General features: G+C 34.2%; 1 long non-coding RNA gene across 1 annotated transcript in view; it reads right to left on the bottom strand.

Moving 5' to 3' along the window:
* Positions 1 to 27,257, bottom strand: part of LOC307189509 — a 296,552-nt gene that overhangs the window by 71,381 nt on the left and 197,914 nt on the right. The window contains exon 2 of the long non-coding RNA XR_013829201.1: positions 26,725 to 26,800. This is a non-coding gene — a long non-coding RNA (uncharacterized lncRNA). The remainder of the gene's footprint in view (positions 1 to 26,724; positions 26,801 to 27,257) is intronic.

Raw genomic sequence — 27,257 nt, 5'->3', positions numbered from 1 at the left:
AACTTCATTTGATGTTGAATGAATATGCAGACACTAAGATGGTTAAAACTAGAAGGTAAATGGGTGTCATAATCTTGCTTTTAAGATTACTTCCAATTGCAATCAGACCCTACCAGAGGTCAACACCTTTGCAGACTTGATGAACTCACTTTGAGATAGATAAAGTATAGTAATTAAGTTAATGGCTTGGTTCCCGTATCTTAACATGGCAAAGAGCAGGCGAACTATCAGGAAATAAGCGGGCCAGAGCCAGAGAGAGCATAAACCATTCTAGAAGACTGCAGATGTAAAAGTAAGGGTGAGTGGAACTAGATTAAATCAGTGTAGGTGAAGATGAGTAACTATTGGCAACTGTCTCTAGGAGAAATGAGCTAAACATAATTATGACAAATTACAATGTCTGGTAAAATATATTCATTAGAATCTTTCTTTAAAACTATTACCACTTTACCCTTTCTATAGTGAATAATTTCCATTTCTGTTATATATAAAATGACTTCATGAAAGTAACCTCTTGGTCATTTCTGTCAGAAAAAGGCAAATATATTTACCAAAAAAGTGTGTCATATAGTACAACTTTGGCCCCATTTCCAATTTTTGTTTTATAAAGAATAAGTCTTCCTTCAACCATACAGAACACAACACTTGGAAAATTCACAGTACAGTCTTGAATGTACTGTCATGCTATATATCAAAAACGTATCTGAGACTGTGATCTTTAAAGAAGATATTCAGAGATCAGCAATTCAACTCTAAATTCTTCTCTTAGATTGAGATAGACTAGCAGAATATTGTGTATTTAGAAAAAAGTGGTTAGTTCCACACAGTATCACCTTCTCTGAGGTCATTTCTAATGTAACATCCTCTGCTTTTGCTAAAGGCTATTATAAGAAATAGCCATGTGGAAACGAATTTGTCATTCACCACAAAGCTGTTGTAAGGAAGGTGGAAAACTATATTTCTTATATAAGATCCCAGGTGAAATGTTTCTTTGGGATTTAATTCTAGCAAGAACTTTTTCTTCAACTAAGTAACTTGTTTTCTATGTAACCTTTCCCCAAGGACATATAGCTGAATGGCTAAGGGAATAGATTGTAGAGACTGACTCTATGAGCATATATCCTAGATATGATCTAGGTAAGGTGTTTGTGTCTTATTTCTGTTTTTTAACCATTTAAAAGGAATAGTATCAATGGTTCCCATTTGTGCTTGCTTCTGAAGATGAAATTCACCTTCTGTTTGTAAAGAAGTATGGCTTCTGGCAGTTTCTTGACTCCTCTTATTAATTAGTCAAGACCAACTCATATAATACTTCTCTACTAAATTTATATCTTCTATATTATACTCCTCCTTCCCTTTTCCTCTAACCCACAACAGTATTCCTCACCACAATTTCGGGGCTTTCTGACTCAGAAAGTTTGCTCCGGATATTGTCAAATCAATATAGCAACGAACACAATAATTCATAGCATTACATAATATTAAAACAGTGGGCTTAGAAGAAGACATAAAAGTTATTTAAATCCAATCACTTGATAGAATCCTATCCAGAACATCTATAGCATGCAGCTTTCTACCTATGGATATTAACATCTCTTAAGGCTGCCCAATTCACTTTGTTATAATTCTGTATAACCTACCCACCACTATAGTTATACCACTTTAGAATATTTATTTAAAAAGTAGTATAGCAGTCTTTTAGGTATTAAAAGCTAGTTATTTTCTACCCATGGAAGGTAATTGATAATAAGTATATATATATATAAAGTTTATGTACTATATATTTAGATATATAATTTTTAAAAATGTATATGTTCATCAGCTCGGTGCTTTGTGTCCATCTAGAGGGGTGGGATAGGGAGGGTGGGAGGGAGACACAAGATGGAAGAGATATGGGGATATATGCATATGTATAGCTGATTCACTTTGTTATACAGCAGAAACTAACACAACATTGTAAAGCAATGATACTCCAATAAAGTTGTTAAAAAAATAAATATATATGCTTGATAAAGCCTTTTAAAATAAAAAAAGAAAAGATAATGATCCTGATGACAAAAATAAAAACAAAACAAAAATAAAAACACCTCAGTAGGATAGCAACATTTTCTGATCTAGTTCCTGTTGACTTTTCTAGCGTAATCTCCCACTGTTTTCTCCACAACTTTGCTTTGTTTCAGTAATGCTTCCCTATTTGATATTTCCAAGTGCACTCTCCTTTCTTAAGCCCAGTTGCTTTTATATATGCTATTACCTCTGCTAGGAAAGATCTTAATCCCAATTCTTATTCTGTTTTGAATCTTTTATCCATTCTTTCAAGTTCCAATTTATGAATCATTTCTGGGTATATGCCCTGACTACCCTCTACCTTCATGAATCTCCCCTCCCCATGAGGACCTATGACACATACACACAATCAGGCAGTTAGGCACTCATCCTTTAGTGTGTATTCTTTTCGCAAAGACATTGTTAAACTTGCAGTTTTATACATGTGTTTTCTTCACAACCCTAAATTCTTTGAGGGCTGAAATCATGCTTTATCAATATTTATATCCCCAGGTCCTGGCACATAAAGTGTTTTCAATTCCTTTCTCCAGTTTTCCCTCTCTCTAATCAAGTCCTGTGGAGGTATCTTTCTAAATATAGACTTGGTCATGCTACTCCACAGCTTAAAAAATCTTCATTAAACCTTCACCCTAACAGACATGTGCTAAACTCCTTAGCATGACATGAGAGATCCTTCAAAATGTGTACCCAATATCATCTCCTCTTACTTTCAGCACATCTGACACCATTCCTCAGACATACCACCGGCTATCTAAAACTCATATTTCTATTCATGCCTTTCACTTTGTCTCATTCATCTTTGTATTGTGAAAGTTGCTTAGAAAATAGGGATAGTAAATAAGTATTTGCTAAAAAGAAGAAATAAATGAAATATTGAATATATTAACTTGTTTCAGACGATATAAAAATGAATAGCTATAACAATATATTTCCACTTTGAAACTGACAACTCACTATTTCTACGGAATTGAAATTTTGACAACACAGGCAATTCTACCATAGAATCCTAAAGTAATGAGGGAAACAGAGATAAATCATGGACTGAGAAATGTTTTTCTCCTTTGAAACACCTGTGAGTTTTCCATTTTCCAGGTGATTCAGGAGTACTTGGTATAGTTTCAAGAGTTAAATCATCTTTTAGCCTAAAAAATAATGTTTTTTGTCAGTGCTTTTGCTCTGACAGGTTATATATGGAAAAAGTGAATTCATGGCTTGTTCACTAGATAACAACGAAGCAAACTTTAGTGTATTAAGTATAAAACGTAATGCTATTTTCCTGTGTAGCATCATTAACTATAATGTTGGATTATTATTTTATTATTATGTAATGCCATATATTTCGGAATGTGTGATTTTGGTGAAGGAGGTTTCCAACATAAAGAAAAATTATTACAAACCAATGGAGACTGAGCTTTTATTTTTACCTCCTGTGTGACAAAGTCTAACTTAGAAATATCTCTCTCTTCCTCTAAACCCCTATCTAGGACATCATTTTTTTAAAATTCCTGACTGCATTTAGTAAATGCCTGAGTTCAACTGGTTGTAAGAACTTCATACTAGTAACTCATGTACAAAGGAAAAAAAGCAACAGAAGGTGCATGGGGATAATTTAGTGATAATCTTCTCATTAGTTCTCCTTCTGAAAAGGACTGAGGACAAAACCATAAATGGCTCTAGATTACAGCATGAGTGATTTAAGTTAACCATAAGGAGGATTTCCCTGAAGGGCAATGGTTGTTAAACACTGGAATAGGTTTCCAAAAAGAGGTTGTAGAACAGAGCAGAAAGGGCATAACTTTAAATATGATCTACATTATATTCCAAAATGTTGGCTGAATAATACTTCTGACTAATGAAAAATATGTATGCATGTGCGTGTGAATGTGTGCGTATGAGAGAGAGAGAGATTGAGTGTCAGGGAAGGCATTTTGAAACTCTTTCAATCCTTATTGTGTTTATAATATGACTTGTGATATTCTGTTCCTTGAAAAAAATAATCAACACAATAAACATTGATTAAGACCACTTAATATTGGTCTGTTTAAAAAATTAATATTATATCTAAAATATTATTTTAAGTATACTTAATGCATTTTATTTTAAATATTTGGGGCTAAATTCCACTTTATTATTATGTAAATGAAAGTCATGCTTTTCTAAACAATGCCTATTTATTAAAATAGTTTTTAATGGAGTTTTAAAAGATGCATTTTCCCCCTAAATCCATATTTATAATGGATTATTGCTCTAGATATATTCTATTTTACTTAGAGCATAGATGAGGTGGGACGTCAGCCAAAATATTAATAAAAAGATAAACTATCTGGATCAGACTTTCCTTCAACATTGAGCTCTCCAGTCTCCACAGAGAGAACAGTGGAAATGGCTTTTTAACCAAGCTCATGAATGGAATCCTTCTGCCCAAGAACTGATGTCCCAAGTGGCTGGGTAGAATACAACTTGAGAAGGATAAAATGAGCTTTTCCCTCAGAAACACTAACTATGGCCTATTCTCTTCAAACCAAATTTCTCTCACTCAGGGTGGTTTACTTTCTTGTAAGTTTATCAACTTTCACATGAATGAATCCCAGCAATCACAGCAACTTGCTAGCATGATGTCATTATTGGTTTACATGAGTACAAATAAGCATCTTTTAAGTACATTATAATAAGAAGTTTGGAAAACAACAATTGGATTTTAGAAGTGAAACATAGGGTTCTTTAATGCCAATGCAATAAGATTTAGTTGAGAAAAATGGGGTGAGTTCTTTTTTCATAATTCTCGTAAGTGGAATCAGGAATGAAATGTCAGGAATGGAACTAATTTTCTAGGGGGGAAGAGTACACACATAAACCATTATAATTCCTATAAACTTCTAAATCAGCTAAAATATATTCCAAATAAAAACAATATTCAAGAATGAATATTTTCTGCTGAAATTCTCAAATGCATTGGGCAAACACAAAGTCCAGTAACACACAGGTAAAAAACTTTGTTTCTTCTAAGATAAAGGAGGTTATTAAAAACAAAAAATGAACTCTCTAATCTTTATCTTAAAAAATCATTAGAATCTGGTTGATTCTTTTAATTGACTTTAAGCAATAAATTCCATACTATAAAAGAGGATTTACTAAGACATTTTAATTATGAACTAATTTATCAAGATACATTTAATGAAATTCACATCATTCTTCTCTTATTTCTCCATCCACTTTTCTCTCCCCCCACCCATTCCCCACATATAAAAATTCACCAATGCTTATTAGCAGATTGCCAGGCTAGGCATGATTTGGTCTACATATTTATCCTGAGCACAAAATAATTAATAAAAAGAAAATCTTATCACTTAAAAATGAGTAAATGTTGCATAATGGAAACTTAATCTAGTATAACTGAGAAATCTGCCCTTCCTTGAAGCTTCTTATAAAATCAAGTTTTACAAGATTTTCCCTTCACTAAATTATTTTCAAAAATACCCTTCTTTGACAATAATTTCTCCTAGATAGAAAACAATTTTTTTCTTCTAAACTTAGAATTCTTGAGCTGTCTTTAACTTTGACACCACCTTCAGCCTGATTCGATTCATTCATTTCATCAGATTTTACTGAGTACCTATGAAGTACCAAGTAATGTGCTAGTTCTAGAACTAAAACTCATAGTTCTCTTCCAATGAGCCAAGATCTACTGTGTGGCAGGCACATCAATAGACAACCACAAAGTAAGATGCAAGCACAAATAGCTAAGGAAACAATCAGGAAAGAACCTTAGCAAGGTCAGGTCCTGGAAAGACTCACAAAAGAAATAAAGCCTGGTTTGAACTTTGAGGGATATGAGGAAGTAGGAGCAATACAAGTCTGTTGGGTTGGAAGGGAGATAAGCTCTAGTTCTCTCAGGCAAGGCATGAAGGATATGCCAAAGCTAGGAGTAGACAGGGATCAGGGTTTTTTTCTGGAACCCACAAGTAATTAACTATAGATGTAACTCAGTGCAGAGAGCACAAAGTTGATGGATGGTACTGGAGAAGTAGGTAAAAAATGAATCTTGCTTTAGACTTATGATTTAGCAGTAGGGAATAATAGAATGATTTTAGGCAGGGATGTGATGTGATCACATGACCCAATTAGAAGTATGACAAATGGTTTAGAAGGGGCAAAAATGGTGAAGAGATTATTCCACTTATCAATTGTACCAGCTTGCTAAATTGCATAACTTTTCTGAGCCTCAGCTTTCTAATAAAAAAAACAAACTAGTGGCTACATTTTAAAGTTGTTGTGAAGGTTAGAGGATATGTATATTAAACAGCTAGTATAGTGACAGAAATCTATTAGGCACTTACTAGTAGATTCCCTTCACTAGCTCCTAGCCTCTGGAAATTTAGTCTCCAGTTTTATAAGGAAGATGATTTTTCTCTACAACATAACTCCTCTCTCTCTCATGACAACCTACTCTTTCACATGAGCAAAGAATGAGGAGGTAGCTCTCCTGCTGGGAACTGATTAACATGTACATGTATGTGGTTAGAAAAGGAAAACAAGTCATTTTTAAATAGGTATCTCAAAGGAGATCATACATTGCATGCATTATGCAGCTTGGACTAAAAATCCAGGCAGAAATAGTGATTCAAAAAAACTCTAATACTGCTACTTTGCCATACAATCACAAAGGCGATGTGTTTGCTAGAGCCATCTCAGTGAAGAACGCTAGCTAGCACTGAGCAGATCTAAATATATTTTTGCAGGTGGATAGATTGTTAGTTTCCAAGTCGGCTTGTCATGGTGAGTGATATTTAAGTGTGAAGATCAGCTGCGAAGTTGTTCACATTACCAGTTTCTCCTTCTTGGCTATCATTTCACAAGACAAAGTCAGTGAACCAGATAAAGGAAAATGTGGATATGTATGTTTGCATATGTTTGTCTTTTTTACCCTTTCCTTCTGTATCCTGTTCTCCAGTTGGTTTATCTCCCCTAAATTAGTGCTACATATTACAAAGATAGAAAAATGCTTTCACATAAATACTTTCTGTTTGACCTCAAATTAGTCTTTGAAGGAGAAAAAAGCATTTTCAAATGATTTCAGAAAAGTAAGATTCCTATGTTGAAGCTTTAAAATTTTTTTCAAAGCTATGCCTAAGGAAATTTTCAGAAAATTAGCAACTGAACAGACTGGTTGAAACTGTCTCCCTTGTGGAACACAGTGTTATTTTTAAGGAAAATTTAACTGTGTAATTGAGGGGCAATTAAGTGGTGTAGAGACTGCTAGTCATGGGTTAAAATAATTTGTAAGGCTTAATTAATTGCTAGAACAACTGATAGCCCTGTCAACTTGGCAAGTAAGTTCATTGACCTTAAAATTCAGCTGAGCTCAAGAGAAAAACTGACAAAATAATTTGTAGAATGTGAGAGATAGCTAGAGATAAGTAACATATGAAGGTAGAGGATATACCACCAGAAAAGATAAAATAGAGATGGTATTTTCAAAAAATTTTATGCCCACATATCTCCAGAGACAAGACCCAAGGGGCCAAATATCTATCCTGTTCATGTATTGCACATAAGATTTTTTTATACTTTTAATGACTTCCTACTTTTCAGTTTGCACTGAGCACATGATAAATAGGTCAAATCCTGTGCCATGTCCACTTAATCTCAAGTTTTGAAAGAAGAAATAGCCATAAATCCAGCCGAGTATAGAGCACTAAGTGTCTTCCTTCCCATTAACTGCCAACATTTAGGCTTCCATGTAATCCTCTCAAGGTTGAAATAATGCCACTCCATTCCTCTTTTTTATATTACGGACAAATGGGTATTTTTTTACCCTGTAGTTTGGAGAACTTTTAAAAACTCAAGACTCCCTGACACCTAAAATAACAGGCCACCCCTCCTTGATGTTCACTTGTCTTTAATTGATGGAATGAGAGACAAAGGAAAACAATGGGCAATATTTTTACTTCTTCCAAAGTTTTATAAATGAGAAAAGCCAATCCTTGAACGAAGTGACTGAACTGTGGTACAGAAGTTCTAATCATTTCGGCTATTCCTAAAAACAGAAGCAATCTTCTGATTTGTCAGGGGATGTACTACATCGTCCACAGAGAAGGCTACAGTAATCACATAAGCTATGTTACATTTTATAATTTTGCAGTCATAGAGTAAATAGGTAGTAATGATCTAGAAAGCAATAATTAGAAAGAAGGAGCAGAATACTGACTATAGTGAAGCAGTTCCAGAAAAAAGAATCTGGATAAAACTTAGATACTTTGTATCAGATACATTTTAAGTGCCATATCAGATCATCTCAGCATCATGCATCTCCTGTCTTGGGGACCTCTTTCACTTCCTACAACCATTGCATGACTACTGTGCTCAACTCTTGATTAAGTTATTCTCCAAATTCCAATATCTGTCTAAAGAGAAAGTCATGTCTGTGGCCTTTCTGAAGATGATCATGCAAAGTTGAACAACAAATCATGACTGATACCAGTAACTGGTCCTTGATTTGACTTTTCTTCTTTCCTGTTTCAATCCCTTTGCCCTCACTTCTGCTCTACGGAATTTCATTCCATTGTAAGCTAACAGTAGTCTATAAACTTTTTCCTTGCATCTGCTTTCCAGTAACCTATAGCAAAACATAATTCATTTCAGAAGTAGCAAAAGAAAAATAAATTCTTAAGTAAAAATGCAATAGCATGGTGTCAATAAGATGTAAAAACTAAAATACTATGACTTCTTTTTATTGAAACACAGCTCTAAGTCTTCCAAGGCAATAATGAGGTATTCAGGAGTTCTACGTTACTCATGTATTTAACTGGGACGAACTATTTGGGCAATGAGGATGTTCATACTATTGTCAGTTTCAAAAGGAAGAATATAAGATGTGTGAATTGCTGCAGTCTGTCATAGCTAGGGCACTTTGTCTTTGTGTATGGATGCCTCTGCTTTAGAACTAAGAATCCTTAGTTCTAGTGAATATGTTCATATCCATAACTTCAGTTATTAACAGCCTCAATAGTTGTAGCAGAAATCATGTTTTAGAACCTACAGGCTGTACTGCTATCTCCTCTATCCATTTCTCATACTCTTTCAGAGTCATCTTGCCTGAAGGGCTTCTTTCCACTGGTGTGAAACCAAATTTTTTATTTCTCATTTAAACTGGCAATGCACTACTTTTAGTCATGACTATCTTTCCAGTGGAGTGTTTTTAAAATCTCTAAGGAAGAGTCAAATCTAGTGGAAATTAATGAACTGGAGCTTTCTGAGTTTTTGTTTAAATATATGTAATTTCAATGTGAACTCTAATTGCAAAAAGGCAAGATCAAAGAACTACAGAAAATATCAGACATTTGCAAACACTGGAATCAATGATATTTCCCAGTCCTTGATGAAACGTCGAAGATGTAGTTAAGCTCTCTCTAGAGAGTGATAAATTAGGATTATACATGATCAATGAAATATGCTGCTATATTTTCATACCATTTATTTGTTTTATTTCTAATAAATTATTGGGTTAACTTTTGTGTGTGTAGGCATTTCAGTTGGAAAAAAAGGGAAAATGTGATGCCATACATACCATATTAATGCTTAACTTTTAAAGTTTTGTCTACCAAGTTGATTATTATTTTATCACATAAACACTTATCAGGCAATTTTGAAATGCCAGAATCATCCTTGACATTAAGCTTCTAAGCTTCTAAGGACTACTTAAACATAGTTTTACTGTTCAACTAGTATCTGGAGTCAAAAAAGTAAATTAAACATGACAGTTTATTATAATCCAAGTTATGAGAGATTTATATGTGGAGGATTACTGGATCATGGGGTAGAAGCACTTATATTAGAAACCTTGGGGATAAGAGTTGAGGATCAAGGGACACTTCTCTGAGAAAATAAAACTTCAGTCTTTAAGGATGAGTTGGAGATATTTGGGCATATATTGGGTGTTGAGTTTGTAAAAAGAGTGTATTCCATATAATGTTAAGAGCCATGCTGGTGTTAAATGGTATCATGCAAATAAAGGATCTGCAAGTCATTGCTCATGGCTGGATCAAATGTTGAGGGATAAAGTGGTATGAGACAAAGCATGCAAGACAGGAGTACAAAGCTAAACTAGTAGTTCTGAAATCTGTGGGAAGCACTGGAAGCCTTTTTAAAATAAGTGTATATTGTGATTAGGTTTGTGTTGGAAGAGATCTCTTGATCAGTGTCAGGGAGGAAGAAATTGTCCTATATCCTTCTAGGTTTTTCTGGTTGGTTTAAGAATTCAATTGACATGAGACAGATTAACAGGAAAAAATCAAACAAAAGTATAATAACATGTAAACATGGGAGATACCCAGGTAAACTAAGTAACTCGCCAAAATGGCTAAAATTCTCACCTTAAATACCATCTTTAGCTACAGACAAAAGAGGATGTTGAGGGTAGTGGTTTTGAAAGCAAATATTTGCTGGGCCATGCAGTTTACAATGGGTTACAGAATAAACTCTGATATCCAGGCCCTGCAAGTTTCCTCCACCACACCTAGACCCATATTCTTTTCGGGTATCTCTGGTAAAAATAGCTGTATTCCAGGACCAGGCTCTGTTTCTAAATTCTTAATGCAGCTAAGGGGGAGGTAAAAAGAAAGACTTCCTGAGTCTTCTGTATCTTATAAATAATCAGCCTAAATTAATTCTCATGCCAAAGAGACATTTTGGGGCTGCAAATTTTGCATCCCAACAACAGTATGTAGGAAGACTAGAACAGAGCGCAATTGCAGACAGAGACCAGTTAAGCATCTATTGCTCTACGTGGCTCCATTTCTAGACTCTCTATTTTGTTGCATTATCTGTTTTCTACCTTTCACCAATACCACACTCTCCTGATTGCTATAGCTTTATAGTAAGTTTTGAAATCAAGTTGTGAGAGTCTTCCAACTTTATTCTACTGTTTAAAAATTCATTTTGGCTTCTAGTTATTTATTTTCCCATATAAATTTTCATATTACTTTGAGTTCTACAAGAAACCCTGTTAGGCCTTTGAATGGAATTTTGTTGAATCCATCACTTTGAGAAGAAGTTATATCTTGACAATAAATAGTGAGTCTTCCAATCCATGAAATGGTATGTCTCTCCACTTATTTTGGTCATATTTGATTTTTATTTATTGGAGTTTTGTAGTTTTGAGCCTATAGATCTTGTACATATTTTGTATCATATTTCTGGTACTATATAAATGTTTGTTTGAAAATCAATTTTAAATTGTTCATTGTTATTATATAAACATACAATTGATTCCTGTATTTTGTTTGTATACTCTAATCTTGCTAAACTCACTCATTATTTATTGTCATATTTTTTGTAGATTCTTTGAATTATTCTACATAATCATGTTGATACACAGATAGTTTTATTTCTTCCTTCTCAATCTGTATGCCATTGCTTTCTTTTACTTGTTCAATTGCTCCAGATCAGAGCTACAGGAAAATGGTGAATACCAGTGGTAAGATTGGACATCTTGCCCTTTTCTTGATGTTAGAAAGAAAACATTCAGTCTTTCACCTTTTACATTAGCTGTAGGTTTATGGTACATGCCCTTTCACACACTAATGAAATTATTTTCTATTCCTTGTCCACTGAGATTTTCTATCATGAATGGATACTGAATTTTGTCAATTTTTTTTTTGCATCTATTGGAACGCTCATATAGTTTTCTTCTTTATTCTATTGATATGATAAATTAATCTGATTGACTTTCAAATGTAGCATTAATCTTGCATTCCCAGAATAAACCCACTTTGCCACACAATGTTATTCTTTTTATACATTGTTGGATTTTATGTACTAAAATTGAGTAAGAAATTGGAAGATAGATATTTTTCTCTTCCAATGTCTTCCACTGTTTTTGGTGTAAGTGTAATGATGACTTCATTGAGTAAACAGGGATGTGTTTCCTCCTCTTCAAATTTCTAGAAGAGTTTTTTATAGAATTGCTATTATTTTTTCTTTAATGTTTGGTAGAAACCACCAGTGAAGACATCTGTGCTTGACATTTTTTTTTTTTTTTTGTGGGAAAGTTTTAAACTACAAATTCAATTCCTTTAATAGATTTAAAGTTATTCAGGTTATTTATTTCTCCTTGAGTGTTGGTAATTTGCATCTTTCATGGAATTTTTCCATTTAATATAAATTTTCAAATGAATTGGTATAAAGTTTTTAGTACTTATCTATTGCTGTGTAAGTAATTACCTCAATGTATAATACTTAAAACAACAAACATTTATTATATCCAGTTCCTCTGGTTCAGGAATTCAGAAGTAGCTTATCTGGATGATTCCGGCTCAAGGTCTCTCATTTGGTTGCAGTCAGCTGAAGGCTTGATGAGTCACAGTATCCAGTTCCAAGATGGATCATTCACATGGCTGTTGGAAGAAAAGCTCAGTTCCTTGATGACTCTTGGCAGAAGGCCTTAGTTCCTTACCACATGGGCCTCTCCATAAGCTGCTTAAGTACTTAAGCTTCCTATCAACATGAAAATTTCTCCGAGAGCAAGGAATATAGGAGAGAGTGAGAGAGGAGGAAGCCACAGTGCCTTACATTTGCACAGCATCAATTCCATTTCATCCATTTGTTAGAAACAAATTGCTAAATCCAGCTTACAACTGAAGGAGAGGGCAATAAGACTCCACGTTTCACATATTTTTAATTTTTTTTTACAGACAATTATTGAAGAATTTTTATTTTGGTAAAAGATACACATTTAGCCACCTAATAGTTCTGACATTTGTAAGTGTAACCCTATAAAGCAGTTCTTTTTTTTTTAATTTTTGAATTCCATTTTAGTTATTTTTTTATACAGCAGGTTCTTATTAGTCATCAATTTTATACACATCAGTGTATACATGTCAATCCCAATCGCCCAATTCATCACACCACCACCCCCACCATGGCACTGCTTTACCCACTTGGTGTCCATACGTTTGTTCTCTACATCTGTGTACCAATTTCTGCCCTGTAAACCGGTTCATCTGTACCACTTTTCTAGGTTCCACATATATGCGTTAATATACGATATTTGTTTTTCCATTTCTGACTTACTTCACTCTGTATGACAGTCACTAGATCCATCCACATCTCTACAAATGACCCAATTTCATTCCTTTTAATGGCTGAGTAAGATTCCATTGTATATATGTACCACATCTTCTTTATCCATTCATCTGTTGATGGGCATTTAGGTTGCTTCCATGACCTGACTATTATAAACAGTGCTACGAACAATGGGGTGCGTGTGTCTTTTTGAATGATGGTTTTCTCTGGGCATATGCCCAGTAGTGGGATTGCTGGGTCATATTGTAATTCTATTTTCAGTTTTTTAAGGAACCTCCATACTGTTCTCCATAGTGGCTGTAACAATTTACATTCCTACCAACAGTGAAAGAGGGTTCCCTTTTCTCCACACCCTCTCCAGCATTTGCTGTTTGTGGATTTTCTGATGATGCCCATTCTAACTGGTGTGAGGTGATACCTCATTGTAATTTTGATTTGCATTTCTCTAATAATTAGTGATGCTGAGCAGCTTTTCATGTGCTTCTTGGCCATCTGTATATCTTCTTTGGAAAAATGTCTATTTAGGTATTCTTCCCATTTGCCGATTGGGTTGTTTGCGTTTTAATATTGAGATGCATGAGCTGTTTATATATTTTGGGGACTAATCCTTTGTCCGTTGATTCATTTGCAAATATTTTCTCCCATTCTGAGTGTTGTCTTTTCATCTTGTTTATGGTTTCCTTTGCTGTGCAAAAGCTTTGAAGTTTCATTAGGTCCCATTTGTTTATTTTTGTTTTTATTTCCATTACTCTAGGAGGTGGATCAAAAAAGATCTTGCTGTGATTTATGTCAAAGAGTGTTCTTCCTATGTTTTCCTCTAAGAGTTTTATAGTGTCTGGCCTTACGTTTAGGTCTCTAATCCATTTTGAGTTTATTTTTGTGTACGGTGCTAGGGAGTGTTCTAATTTCATTCTTTTACGTGTAGCTGGCCAGTTTCCCAGCACCACTTATTGAAGAGACTGTCTTTTCTCCATTGTATATCCTTGCCTCCTTTGCTATAGATTAGTTGACCAGAGGTGCGTGTATTTATCTCTGGGCTTTCTATCTTGTTCCATTGATCTATGTTTCTGTTTTTGTGCCAGTACCATATTCTCTTGATTACTGTAGCTTTATAGTATAGTGTGAAGTCAGGGAGTCTGATGCCTCCAGCTCCATTTTTTTCCCTCAACACTGCTTTGGCTATTCAGGGTCTTTTGTGTCACCAAACAAATTTTAAGATTTTTTGTTCTATTTCCATAAAAAATGCCATTGGTAATTTGATAGGAATTGCATTGACTCTGTAGATTGCTTTGGGTAGTAGAGTCATTTTCACAATGTTGATTCTTCCAATCCAAGAACACGGTATATCTCTCCATCTGTTGGTATCACCTTTAATTTCTTTCATCAGTGTCTTATAGTTTTCTGCATACAGGTCTTTTATCTCCCTAGGTAGGTTTATTCCTAGGTATTTTATTCTTTTTGTTGCAGTGGTAAATGGGAGTGTTTCCTTAATTTCTCTTTCAGATTTTTAATCATTAGTGTATAGGAATGCAAGAGATTTCTGTGCATTAATTTTGTATCCTGCAACATTACCAAATTCATTGATTAGCTCTAGTAGTTTTCTGGTGGCATCTTTAGGATTCTCTATGTATAGTATCATGTCGTCTGCAAACAGTGACAGTTTTACTTCTTCTTTTCCAATTTGTATTCCTTTTATTTCTTTTTCTTCTCTAACTGCTGTGGCTAGCACTTTCGAAACTATGTTGAATAATAGTGGCGAGAGTGGACATCCGTGTCTTGTTCCTGATCTTAGAGGAAATATTTTCAGTTTTTCACCATTGAGAATGATGTTTTCTGTGGGTTTGTCATATATGGACTTTATTGTGTTGAGGTAGGTTCCCTCTATGCCCACTTTCTGGAGAGTTTTTATCATAAAGGGTGTTGAATTTTGTCAAAAGCTTTTTCTGCATCTATTGAGATGATCATATGGTTTTTATCCTTCAGTTTGTTAATATGGTGTATCACATTGATTGATTTGTGTATATTGAAGAATCCTTGCATCCCTGGGATAAATCCCACCTGATCATGGTGTAGATCCTTTTAATGTGTTGTTGGATTCTGTTTGCTAGTATTTTGTTGAGGATTTTTGCATCTATATTCATCAGTGATATTGGTCTGTAATTTTCTTTTCTTGTAGTATCTTTGCCTGTTTTGGTTTCAGGGTGATAGTTGCTTCATAAAATGAGTTTGGGAGTCTTCCTTCCTCCACAATTTTTTGGAAGAGTTTGCGAAGGATGGGTGTGAGCTCTTCTCTAAATGTTTGATAGAATTCACCTGTGAAGCCATCTGGTCCTGGACTTTTGTTTGTGGAACATTTTTAATCACAGTTTCAGTTTCATTACTTGTGACTTGTCTGTTCATATTTTCTATTTCTTCCTGGTTCAGTCTTGGAAGGTTACACCTTTCTAAGAATTTGTCCATTTCTTCCAGGTTGTCCATTTTATTGGCATAGAGTTGCTTGTAGTAGTCTCTTACGATGCTTTGTATTTCAGTGCTGTCTGTTGTAACTTCTCCTTTTTCATTTCTAATTTTATTGATTTGAGTCGTCTCCCTCATTTTCTTGATGAGTCTGGCTAATGGTTTATCAATTTTATTTATCTTCTCAAAGAACCAGCTTTTAGTTTTATTAATCTTTGCTATTGTCTTCTTTGTTTCCATTTCATTTATTTCTGCTCTGATCTTTATGATTTCTTTCCTTCTACTAACTTTGGGTTTTGTTTGTTCCTCTTTCTGCAGTTCCTTTAGGTGTAAGGTTAGATTGTTTATTTGAGATTTGTCTTGTTTCTTGAGGTAGGCTTGTATAGCTATAAACTTCCCTCTTAGAACTGCATTGCTGCATCCCATAGGTTTTGGATCATCGTGTTTTCATTGTCATTTGTCTCTAGGTATTTTTTGATTTCCTCTTTGATTTCTTCAGTGATCTCTTGGTTATTTAGTAATGTATTGTTTGGCCTCCTTGTGTTTGTTTTTTTTTATGATTTTTTCCCTGTAATTCATTTCTAATCTCATAGCATTGTGGTCAGAAAAGATGCTTGATATGATTTCAATTTTCTTAAATTTACTGAGGCCTGATTTGTGACTCAAGATGTGATCTGTCCTGGAGAATGTTCCGTGCACACTTGAGAAGAAAGTGTAATCTGCTGTTTTTAGATGGAATGTCCTATAAATATCAATTAAACTTATCTGGTCTATTGTGTCATTTAAAGGTTCTGTTTCCTTATTTATTTTCATTTTGGAATATCTGTCCATTGCTGTAAGTGAGGTGTTAAAGTCCCCTACTATTATTGTGTTACTGTCGATTTCCTCTTTTATAGCTGTTAGCAGTTGCCTTATGTATTGAGGTGCTTCTATATTGGGTGCATATATATTTATAATTGTTATATCTTCTTCTTGGATTGATCCCTTGATCATTATGTAGTGTCCTTCCTTGTCCCTTGTAACATTCTTTATTTTAAAGTCTATTTTATCTGACATGAGTATTGCTACTCCAGCTTTCTTTTGATTTCCATTTGCATGGAATATCTTTTTCCATCCCCTCACTTTCAGTCTGTATGTGTCCCTAGGTCTGAAGTGGGTCTCTTGTAGACAGCATATATATGGGTCTTGTTTTTGTATCCATTCAGCAAGTCTGTGTCTTTTGGTTGGAGCATTTAATCCATTCAATTTTAAGGTAATTATTGATAGGTATGTTCCTATTACCATTTTCTTAATTGTTTTGGGTTTGTTTTTGTAGGTCCTTTACTTCTCTTGTATTTCCCACTTACAGGAGTTCCTTTAGCATTTGTTGTAGAGCTGCTTTGGTGGTGCTGAATTCTCTTAGCTTTTGCTTGTCTGCAAAACTTTTGATTTCTCCATCGAATCTGAATGAGATCCTTGACGGGTACAGTAGTATTGGTTGTAGGTTCTTCCCTTTCATCACTTTAAGTATATCATGCCACTTCCTTCTGGCTTGTAGCATTTCTGCTGAGAAATCAGCTGTTAACCTTATGGGAGTTCCCTTGTATGTTATTTGTCATTTTTCCCTTGCTGCTTTTAATAATTTTTCTTTGTCTTTAATTTTTGCCAATTGGATTACTATGTGTTTCAGGGTGCTTCTCCTTGGGTTTATCCTGTATGGGACTCTCTGCCCTTCCTGGACTTGGGTGGCTATTTCCTTTCCCATGTTAGGGAAGTTTTCTACTTTAATCTCTTCAAATATTTTCTTGGGTCTTTTCTCTCTCTCTTCTCCTTCTGGGACCCCTATAATGGGAATGTTGTTGCTTTTAATGGGTCCCAGAGGTCTCTTAGGCTGTCTTCATTTCTTTTCATTCTTTTCTCTTTATTCTGCTCCACAGCAGTGAATTCCAGCATTCTGTCTTCCAGGTCACTTATCCGTTCTTCTGCCTCAGTTATTCTGCTATTGGTTCCTTCTAGTGTATCTTTCATTTCAGTTATTGTATTGTTCATCTCTGTTTGTTTGTTCTTTAATTCTTCTAGGTCTTTGTTAAACATTTCTTGCATCTTGTCCGTCTTTGCTTCCATTCTTTTTCTGTGGTCTTGGATCATCTTCACTATCATTTTTCTGGAAGGTTGCCTATCTCCACTTCATTTAGTTGTTTTTCTGGGGTTTTATCTTGTTCCTTCATCTGGTACATAGTCCTCTGCCTTTTCATCTTGTCTATTTTTCTGTGAATGTGGTTTTTGTTCCATAGGCTGCAGGATTGTCATTCTTCTTGCTTTTCCTGTCTGCTCTCTCTCAAGACTACTTTTTAAAAGGGAATTAATAAAGAATTATGGATATATTTTAAGACTACTATAAAGTTATTCACATTTCTCCCTTATTATTTTATCTGATTTGTAGGGATATTCACTCTCTCAATATTGATCTTGGTAATTTTGCCATATTCTTTTTTGGAAGTGGATTAGATTTACCGATCTCCACAAATAACCACTTTTTGTTTCATTGATTTTTTTCAGTTGTTTTTGTTTTATATCATTATTCGTGCTTTCATCTTTACTATTTTCTTTCTTCTATGAAAATTATCTTTCCTCTAAAATTGGGCTTGATTCCTGTTTTGGTGTTGTTTGCTTTATTATGTGTAAAATTAATCAGTATTTTGAGAGCTTTATAGGCATTTAGTACTATAAATTTCCCTCTAAGCCATATTTTAGGTACCTCTCATTAATTTTGACATGTTGTGTATTCAATCTCATTCTATGAAAGATATTTTTCTAATTTTTCCTTTACAATTTGGTGTTGGTTTGCTTAGGAATCTGTTATTTCATTTTCATGTACTTGGAAATTTTCAAAATATCTTCCATTATTAATTTTGAATTTAATTCTATTGCAATCAGAGAGCATACTTTATATAGTTTGAGTACTTATAAATGCTTTGCGGTAGTTTTATTGCTCAGAACATGGTATATTCTGATGAAAGTTCTTTGGGGCCTTAAAAATATACATTCTACATTGTTGTGTATCAGTTAGGTGAAATTGGTTGATAGACTGTTGAAGTCTTCTATATACTCACTGATTTTGTGTCACTGTTTTCTCTTAGTTATTGAGAGAACAGTGTTGATGTCTCCAACTATAATGGTGAATTTGTCTACTTCTTTTTGCCATCCTATCCATTTTTGCTTGATGTATATTGGGTTCTGTTATTGGGTTCCTAAATCTTTAGGATTTATGTCCTTTTGATGAATTTATGATGGTTTTATCCATATTAAAATTTTTTTTTGCTCTCAAATCTAATTAATGTGATATTACTATAAGTACTCAATTTTCTTTTTTTTTAACGTCAATTTTCTTTTGATTACTTTTTGCATGGTATATATTTCCATCTTTTTACTTTAAACCTTTAGTTAGGTTTCTTGTGTTTAATACATAATCAGATATAGATTTTCCCAATATAACAGTATCTATTAGGGTATTTACCATTTACATCTAATGTGGTTATTGACATGGTTGGAGTTAAATCTAGCAGCTTGCTATCTGTTTTCTATTCTTCAAATGTCCCTTTGTCCCTTTCACCCCCCCATTTTTCTGCCTTCTAAGGAGTAAATGAGTCATAAATGAGAAATACTGCAAAATGACAAATGCAACTCTAAAGTGATTTGAAAATTCATACTGAAGGTAACCTCTCTTTCTAGGATGACTGCAAAAAAGTGTTATTTAGAATCCTAGGAAGAATTCAGCCAGCCCTATGATTTAGTGTGAGCAGGATGAAATAGTTAATCACTCAACAGATATTTATGAAGCTCCTTCTAGGTAACTACCATTTAATAATGCATTTTCCTCTACTCACATACAAAAACGTATAATTTAACTTTCTCAATTAAGCAGAAAACTGTGTATTTCTTGATACCCATTTGTCAAAGATAAAACCAAAAGCAGTAAAATTATGAATGATGAAATTCACAAAAGTTATGAAGCACTTTTCAGACCAGTTATTATGTTTATAGTTAACTCTATTGTCCAGTAAGATATTTTCTAGTCAGTATCTTTTTGGAATCGTTCAAACTACAGCTCTATTTCTCAATCTTAAGTAGTATTATTATTATTACTATTATTATTATTATCATTATTATCAGTAGTTGTAATAATGACACACACTGTAAAAATTCTAAACATATCTAGAAGTAAACAGTACTTTAAGTTATACATTCAATATCATGGCAAACAAAATTTACTTTCTCAGCTCTTTCAACTGCTGTCTGCTAATTTTGAAGCTGCTTAGTTATTATGTTTATTTGTTTATCTAGATCAGAGTAAGGTCTAAAACACAACTGAGGACATGATCGTCCTGGGCAAGAAGTATACTTTCATTGGTACGATAATGAATGCATCTGAAATACCTTTCTTAACTCTCATTTTGGGCTATACTAGGCAGGGTTAAAGGATTTTAATCTGGATTAAAGGATTAGGTAACTCATAAACTAGTGTTTCATCTTAGAAAAGAAGGAAACATATTCATTTAAATTCTTTGTGTCAAGGGATGAATGACTATTTATGCTTTGCAACCATGCTTTTTTCCCATTTAAGCTACAATAGCAATATTTTTTTTTCAGTCTTTTGATCCCCTGCTCATCTTTCATACTGAATGCTTAGATATGCCTTATGGGCTACAAAAAGTACACTGCAATTAAGTCTCACTGCCTCTGATGATAATGTTCTTAGGTAATCATTGCTGTAAGTCACAAGAAATATGATAGCAAAAACAGAAAAAAAAAACTTAGAAATATAAAAATATTCCCTAAATATTTGTATTTCTAGGAAAAAAAGAATAAAGAATTTTTTTTTTTTGGACATTTGTATTTTCAGCATGGGTTAAAGACTTTGCTAAGGCTTAAAACTCCAATGACTATTTCCCACAAGTGATACATGAAATAACCTCCTTGCATGGTGTTCACTCCTCCCTTTATGCTTTTTTTTTTTTTTTTTTTTTTTTTTTGCGGTACACGGGCCTCTCACTGTTGTGGCCTCTCCCGTTGCGGAGCACAGGCTCCGGACGTGCAGGCTCAGCGGCCATGGCTCACGGGCCCAGCCGCTCCACGGCACGTGGGATCTTCCCGGACCGGGGCACGAACCCATGTCCCCTGCATCGGCAGGAGGACTCAACCACTGCGCCACCAGGGAAGCCCTCCTCCCTTTATTCTTAATGCACAAGCCTTTGATAACTGGCAAGGACAGCCTTGGTTAATTACTTGGTTGGACCATGGTGCTGAGCTGCCAAACTTCCTTAGTCTAAGAGATACTTCAAAGTAAAACTTCCAGTTCTTGCCATCATATTCAGTTCAGAAGCTATCTAAAAATTTAAACTGGGTTCTGTGACAGATTTTGACTCTCCCATGGCTAAAAGCCCATAGGCAGTACTGGATGAAGTATAACCTCATAAAACTGCATAGTGGTTTATTTGTGGAAAGCCATTCTAGACTCATAAATCTCTGAAATGCAAACTTTGATCACATTTCTAATTCTGTTAATTCAAATTATTCTGCCTTCTTTCATCCTTTTCTTTTCACTCTTAGGAGTACCTCTCTCAAAATCATTGTGAAGATTTAAAAAGTTACCCATCAGTTGTCCTATCTCATATATTCCCAGTCTTTCCTATTCTTTCATTAGAAATTTCAACCCCAATAGACCACACTGGAAGCTTACATCTGGTCATTGCCTCCAAAAGGCACCTAGCTACTATCTCCATTTCTTTGCTTATCCTCATATTTATTCTTATTTGGAGAAAATGATGCTTCTATACAGAAGAAACCCCACTGCTAACCGAAGTCACTATAAAATACAGCTGGTAATTAATATTTGCTCATACCTTTAGCTGCAATAGGAACTGTTGTTCAAGAAGTAGTAGTTCAAAACAGATAAGAGCATAGAAAATGGAGCCAGAGAAGTTCGATACACCTCATTTGACCAATTACTATTTGTATGATCTTAACAGCTTGTTTACCTTTTCTGTGCCTTAGTTTCCTTATTTGTAAAGTGAGGAAAAGCATCATGCTTAGAACAATAGCTGGCTTGTAATAAATGCCATAGAAGTGCTAGTATTCTATTTACAAGAAAGCGAAATATAATCATTAAGGCTTTACTCAGAGACATCTTCTCCATTGAGTTATTTCTGGTTCTCAGGTAAGATCTGATTGATTAAGAAGACTCCTGGTAATATATCTTTCATCAAAAACCAATTCAATATAAATAAATTAATTAAGTAAAAAATTTTATTGGAGTAGAGTTGCTTTACAATGTTGTGTTAGTTTCCACTGTAAAGCAAAATGAATCAGCTATATGTATACATATATTCCCTCTTTTTTGGATTTCCTTCTGATTCAGGTCACCCCAGAGCACTGAGTAGAGTCCCCTGTGCTATACAGTAAGTTCTCATTAGTTATCTATTTTATACATAGTATCAATAGTGTACATATGTCAATCCCAATCTCCCAGTTCATCCCACCCCCCCCCCCATTTTCCCCCTTGGTATCCATACATTTGTGCTCTACATCTGTAATTTTGTGTACTACACAGTTTTAAAGTTTCCTTGGATATTTGTTTGGAAATATGTTATAGTAGTATGTTTAAGATGTATGTATTAGAAAACAATACTCAGCCTGTGGTTTTAAATGTTCTTCAGGTTTGTTTTTTAGCAGTTGGTAGCTTCCCTAAAATGCTAGAAAACCATAGCAGATATAAATCAACAAAATATAATTTCATTTTCTTCTACTGTACTACTCAGGGAAATGAGTTTGAAAGAAACTGAATAATTATTGTACTAATTTTAGTTTAGATAATATTTCCTGTTTCATATATTTTGTAATATAAATAAAAATTATGAAACTGCCTGATATTTTTCTACCCCAAGCATTTTTGACTTTAAAATTTTAAACATTGCCATTTATTTAGTTGCCAGAAACAACTATTTACTGAATATCTATTATATGTTCAGCACTTTCCTAAATACTACAGGTCATTTTCAAAACAACACTGATGATCAAGAAAAAATTTGTGGAAAATGTGTAATACAATGTAGAGCCATCAAATAAACAGAATGTACAGAAGTAATTAGTGAGTTGAGGAAAATATGTGATATTTAAGGTTTAGTACATTATTGTTCGTTATTGGAGCCCCCAAATATGTAAGTAGAAATTCAAATTGGACCCAAATATATATAGATATTTATATAGATAGATATAGATAGATAGATAGAGATATTTATAATACACTTTCCTCTGTGAAAATGCAACCAGCAATAGAAAAAACAGGCCCACTTCCACTTGCTTACCTTAAAACCATAGACATTTAAACTTCTATACCTAATCATTAACTACTTTAGAGGGGGGATAAAAATTGAGGATGTTCACGGAACATTCTAATCCTTCAGAAAAATAAATTATGCAATTCATTACATTCAATGGGAATAAATTTGAATTTCTCTTGCAAAATGTATTTTTTTTTACTTTCTTCTACAAATTTTCAAAAAACCAAATGAAAAGAAATATCAAGGGTATTTGTAACTAAATAAAAAGTCCTCAAATCAATGTTCTTAGTTAATTAGTGATGGCATTTCTAATCCAAATTACATATATAGGTCATACTTTTGTTATTAAACTGTAACTGTATTTTCATTGAAATTATTTCAAGTCTAGTTTCATAAACCTTTGCAAAAACATCATTTAATACATTTCCAATTCTGTTAATTCAAATTATTCTGTCATCTTTTTTCCTTCACATTTTTTGGTTGTTTTTTCCACATTATTTTGACCAACTTGACTGATATCAGACAAAAAAAACTGTGACTATTTTGATTAATATTATGTACACATGTATTTAGTATAAATAATTTTTATTCTTTCCTCTTAAAAGTATCTATATTATTCTGTTTATTTCCATTGCATAATATTTTCTTTCCTAAGAAAGTAGAGAATGTTAATAATAGAACCTTAGGACTTCTCCTAGTAAATTCTAGTAAATGTGTCAGATTGACATCATGGTTAAAGTAAAGCAAAACAAAATGCAATGACCCAAAATTACTGACAGAAAAGAAGAAAAGACAGAGACAATTTTAACAAATTTTTAGAAGTAAAAATACGCATAGAGAAGTGGTATGCTCATTGCTGTTAGCCCTCCAGTCATACTTCCTTTGATCCCCTTACCTTTTTCATGGACACTGGCTCTGTTTGACACTTCATTCCCTTTAGCTAATACTAGCATTTCTATCAGAGAACTGTTTCCAGGCTGCTAGAAGCCACCCATTTACTTGTATATACCAGAAAGCAGCAGGTGGCCCTTATCCAATGACTTATAGGTGTGGGAGCCTACATACACCAACTTACTTGCCTCCTGATTGGACCAACACTGGTTCTCCTGAGCTCTCATGTGGGATTGAACTAAAAAAAGTCTCTGGGGCACTCTACTTGATACAATATCGTTGTTTCACCTCCTTCCCTTCCCAGTCCCGCTGCCTCAACTGACTACTGTTTTTCCCTGGGAACACTTCCTACTAAACACTTTCAAAAAATTCCTCATCTTGGGATCTGCTTTTGGGAAAACCACCCAAATACAGTGATAACTGATTTAGCCCATTTGATAAAATCACCACTTAAGTTTGTGCAGAAAGACACATTAATGATAATCCATCATCAATAATAAAATCCTGCAGAACCTCTGAAAATCTCAACACTGGAGACATTGGAAATAGCTTAATGTAACTAACAAAAAAAAAAGAGAGAGAGACCGGTTGAAAATCTCTTTAAAAAGCATTTGGACTTTCATGTCTCACGTCTTCATATATTTATCCTCTGCAAGAAAACAGAGTGGACTTGGAGATATGTGGAACTATAGAAAATATGAGGAGAAGGGATTAGATAAAACAATGCATAAAGAATTGTAAGACCCTCAGCTTTCTCTCCCTATCTAGTTCCCAGAAAGTTAGTATATGTCACCCACCCCAACTGTATACCCCCACCAAGGTTTAGAAAACTATCTTAACAAAATAAATAATTCTGGGGAAAGGAGTTTCAGATACTAACAGTTGGAAGTCTTCCACTGAAAAATGTAAGATTGACATTTAAACACCACCAGGTGAGTGGCTCTGTCAATGCAATCAACTCACTCTTGAATAGGGAGGGACAAATGGGCTCCCCAGCAATGCAGGGGAAGCCTCCACCAAAAAAGAGAGTCCAAAACAAACAGATAAAAAAAAAAAGTGCCTAGGAAACAAACTAAAGAAAACTTCATAAAAAACTAATTTAATTTAATTTAATTTTTGAGAATAAGTAAAATGTTGCAGCAAACATAAAGACTGATATGCTATCAACAAGAAATTCAAAGAAGGAAGCCCTTGGAAATTAAAAAGATAGTTAGTTTTTTCTATGCTTCAGTGTCCTCCAGGGGGATAAGAAGATAAATTCAAGGAAATCTCTTCAAGTGTAGGAAAAGGTAAAAACAATGTGTTGGAAAATAGAGACACAAGTAGCAATTTGGAGTATCTATTCATAATCTTTGACATCTTTCTAATAGGATTTCCAAAAAGAGAGACAGGGAAAAAGGGAGGAAATTGACAACAAAGGGATAGAAAATAGTCCCCCTCCAAACCAAAGATCCCCATCTCTAGAATAAAGGACCCACCAAATTTCCTGTATAGTGAAAGAAAAGAGGGCCACACTAAGATACATTGCACTGCAATCAAAAACAAAGAAACAAAAAACAGAATAAAAGATTTTAAGAGTGTCCATAAATAAGGAGAGGAAAAAAAGTCACACTAACATAAAAGGGGATAAAGTGACATTTCCTAATAACACACTGGATTTTATGAAATAGTGCCTTCATTATTATTCCAAGGTGGGTGGGTGATTTATTCCAGACATTTTCTTACATATAAGCTTTCAAATAATACTTCTTATAGAACCTCATTAGAGATTTACTAGAAAATAAGCTTTAACGAAACAGGTGACAAACTAAAAATGAGAAAGTGATAAGTTCCATAAAGTAATGAAAACTTCCTTCATTGAGTTTATACTCTAATAAAAGAGAGGCAATAAGTACGTAGAAAACAGATGGTGATAAACATTAAATAAAAAGGAAAAGCAGGGTAAAGAGACATAATAGTTAAGAGGATACTTTGGTTAAGGTGCAAGAGAAACTTCACTGGGACCTGAACGAAAAGCAGAAGAGCCAAAGAATACATGGATGATAGTGCTATAGGCAGAGGGTGCAACATATGTCCCTGAGAAGGGAGCATGTTTGGCTTGTTCAAGAACAGCAATAAGGCTAGAGCAACTGAAGCAGAGATGAGCTGGGGTGCACATGGAGAGACAAAGTGGGAGAAGGAGTAAGAGCCTATGTCATATGGGGCTCTTCAGTCTTGGAAGGGACTTCAAATTTTTTTCTAAATATGACTGCCCATGAAAATCTGCTACAGGATTTTGATCAAGGGAGTAGTATGACCTGATTTACAATTTAAAACCCTGCTGTGTGGAGAATAGCTAGTAGGAAATCACGCAAAAAAGCAGAAACACCAGGTAGGCTACTGTACTTGTTTTTATACCTCCTTATCTTTCAGTACTTAATATGACTCTTTTGTTCTCAGAGTAATATTTTACATCAGTACCATTGCCTTATCATTTCCACTTATATTTGGGACATTTTGACACATATATCTATCAGTATGACAGGAACAATAAACAACCTAAAATCCGAGAGATGATCTCCCTAGAAACCTACTCTGACGCAATATGATGATTTTCTCACTTGTAACCATTCATTATGACTTCTGTCAATAAAGAATACATGGAAACATAAAATGGCTAAAGTGTATTTATAAATTATTGAAGCAGTTATTAAAATTGCTGAAATATTTTAAGAGCATGTGGTCAGATATGACATTTTGAAACTTTGAAGTTAAATAATTGAGTAGGAGGGAAAAGAAAAATAATGAGTGATTGGTTTGCACACTTCAGATTTTAAACTTGACAATCATCACCCTAGCATATTGTCATCTTCAGCACATAAAGTTAACCTGATAGTCAAGTTAAATATATGAACAGACAATTGCTTACTTGATATGCATTCCAATTTTCTTTTATTTTGTTTTTTTCTTTTTTTTCCTGGATGCCATTTGATGTTCTTTTCTCACTAGAGAAGACAGAATATTTTTAATTAAAAGAAGTACGTACTTCTTAAGTGGAAGAAATGTCTATATTAAAGCAGCCATTACTACATTAAATTTACCCTGGGACCTATGCTAAAAATGGACGCTGGTGTCATAATGTGCCTCTGGTCCTTTGGGAAACTTTTCTTTTTAACTCAACAGGCTATGAAGATCATCATAAATCCTTAGGGCAGTAACTCTGAAACTGCTAATGATTGCATTCTTGCATGTTAAAGAAGATGTGCAGGGTCAGCAAAGAGCTACTAATGACAAGCATGAAGAAGATGGAAATCATGGCCTGCCTTCACAAGGGATCTTTACATGCAGACTATGGTTTTCAAGCTTAAAAGTTGTCAAGAAGCTCCACTGCCATATATTCCAAATGATGCACTGATTAAGAAAGGTCAGTATGTCTTTTGGGAAGTTAACTGTCATGATATA

This window comes from Stenella coeruleoalba (genome assembly GCF_951394435.1).
Source record: "Stenella coeruleoalba genome assembly, chromosome: 7".
NCBI classification, from domain to species: Eukaryota; Metazoa; Chordata; class Mammalia; order Artiodactyla; family Delphinidae; genus Stenella; species Stenella coeruleoalba.
The sequence above is the reverse complement of the archived record's forward strand: the minus strand, read 5'-3'. Positions and strand labels throughout refer to the sequence as shown.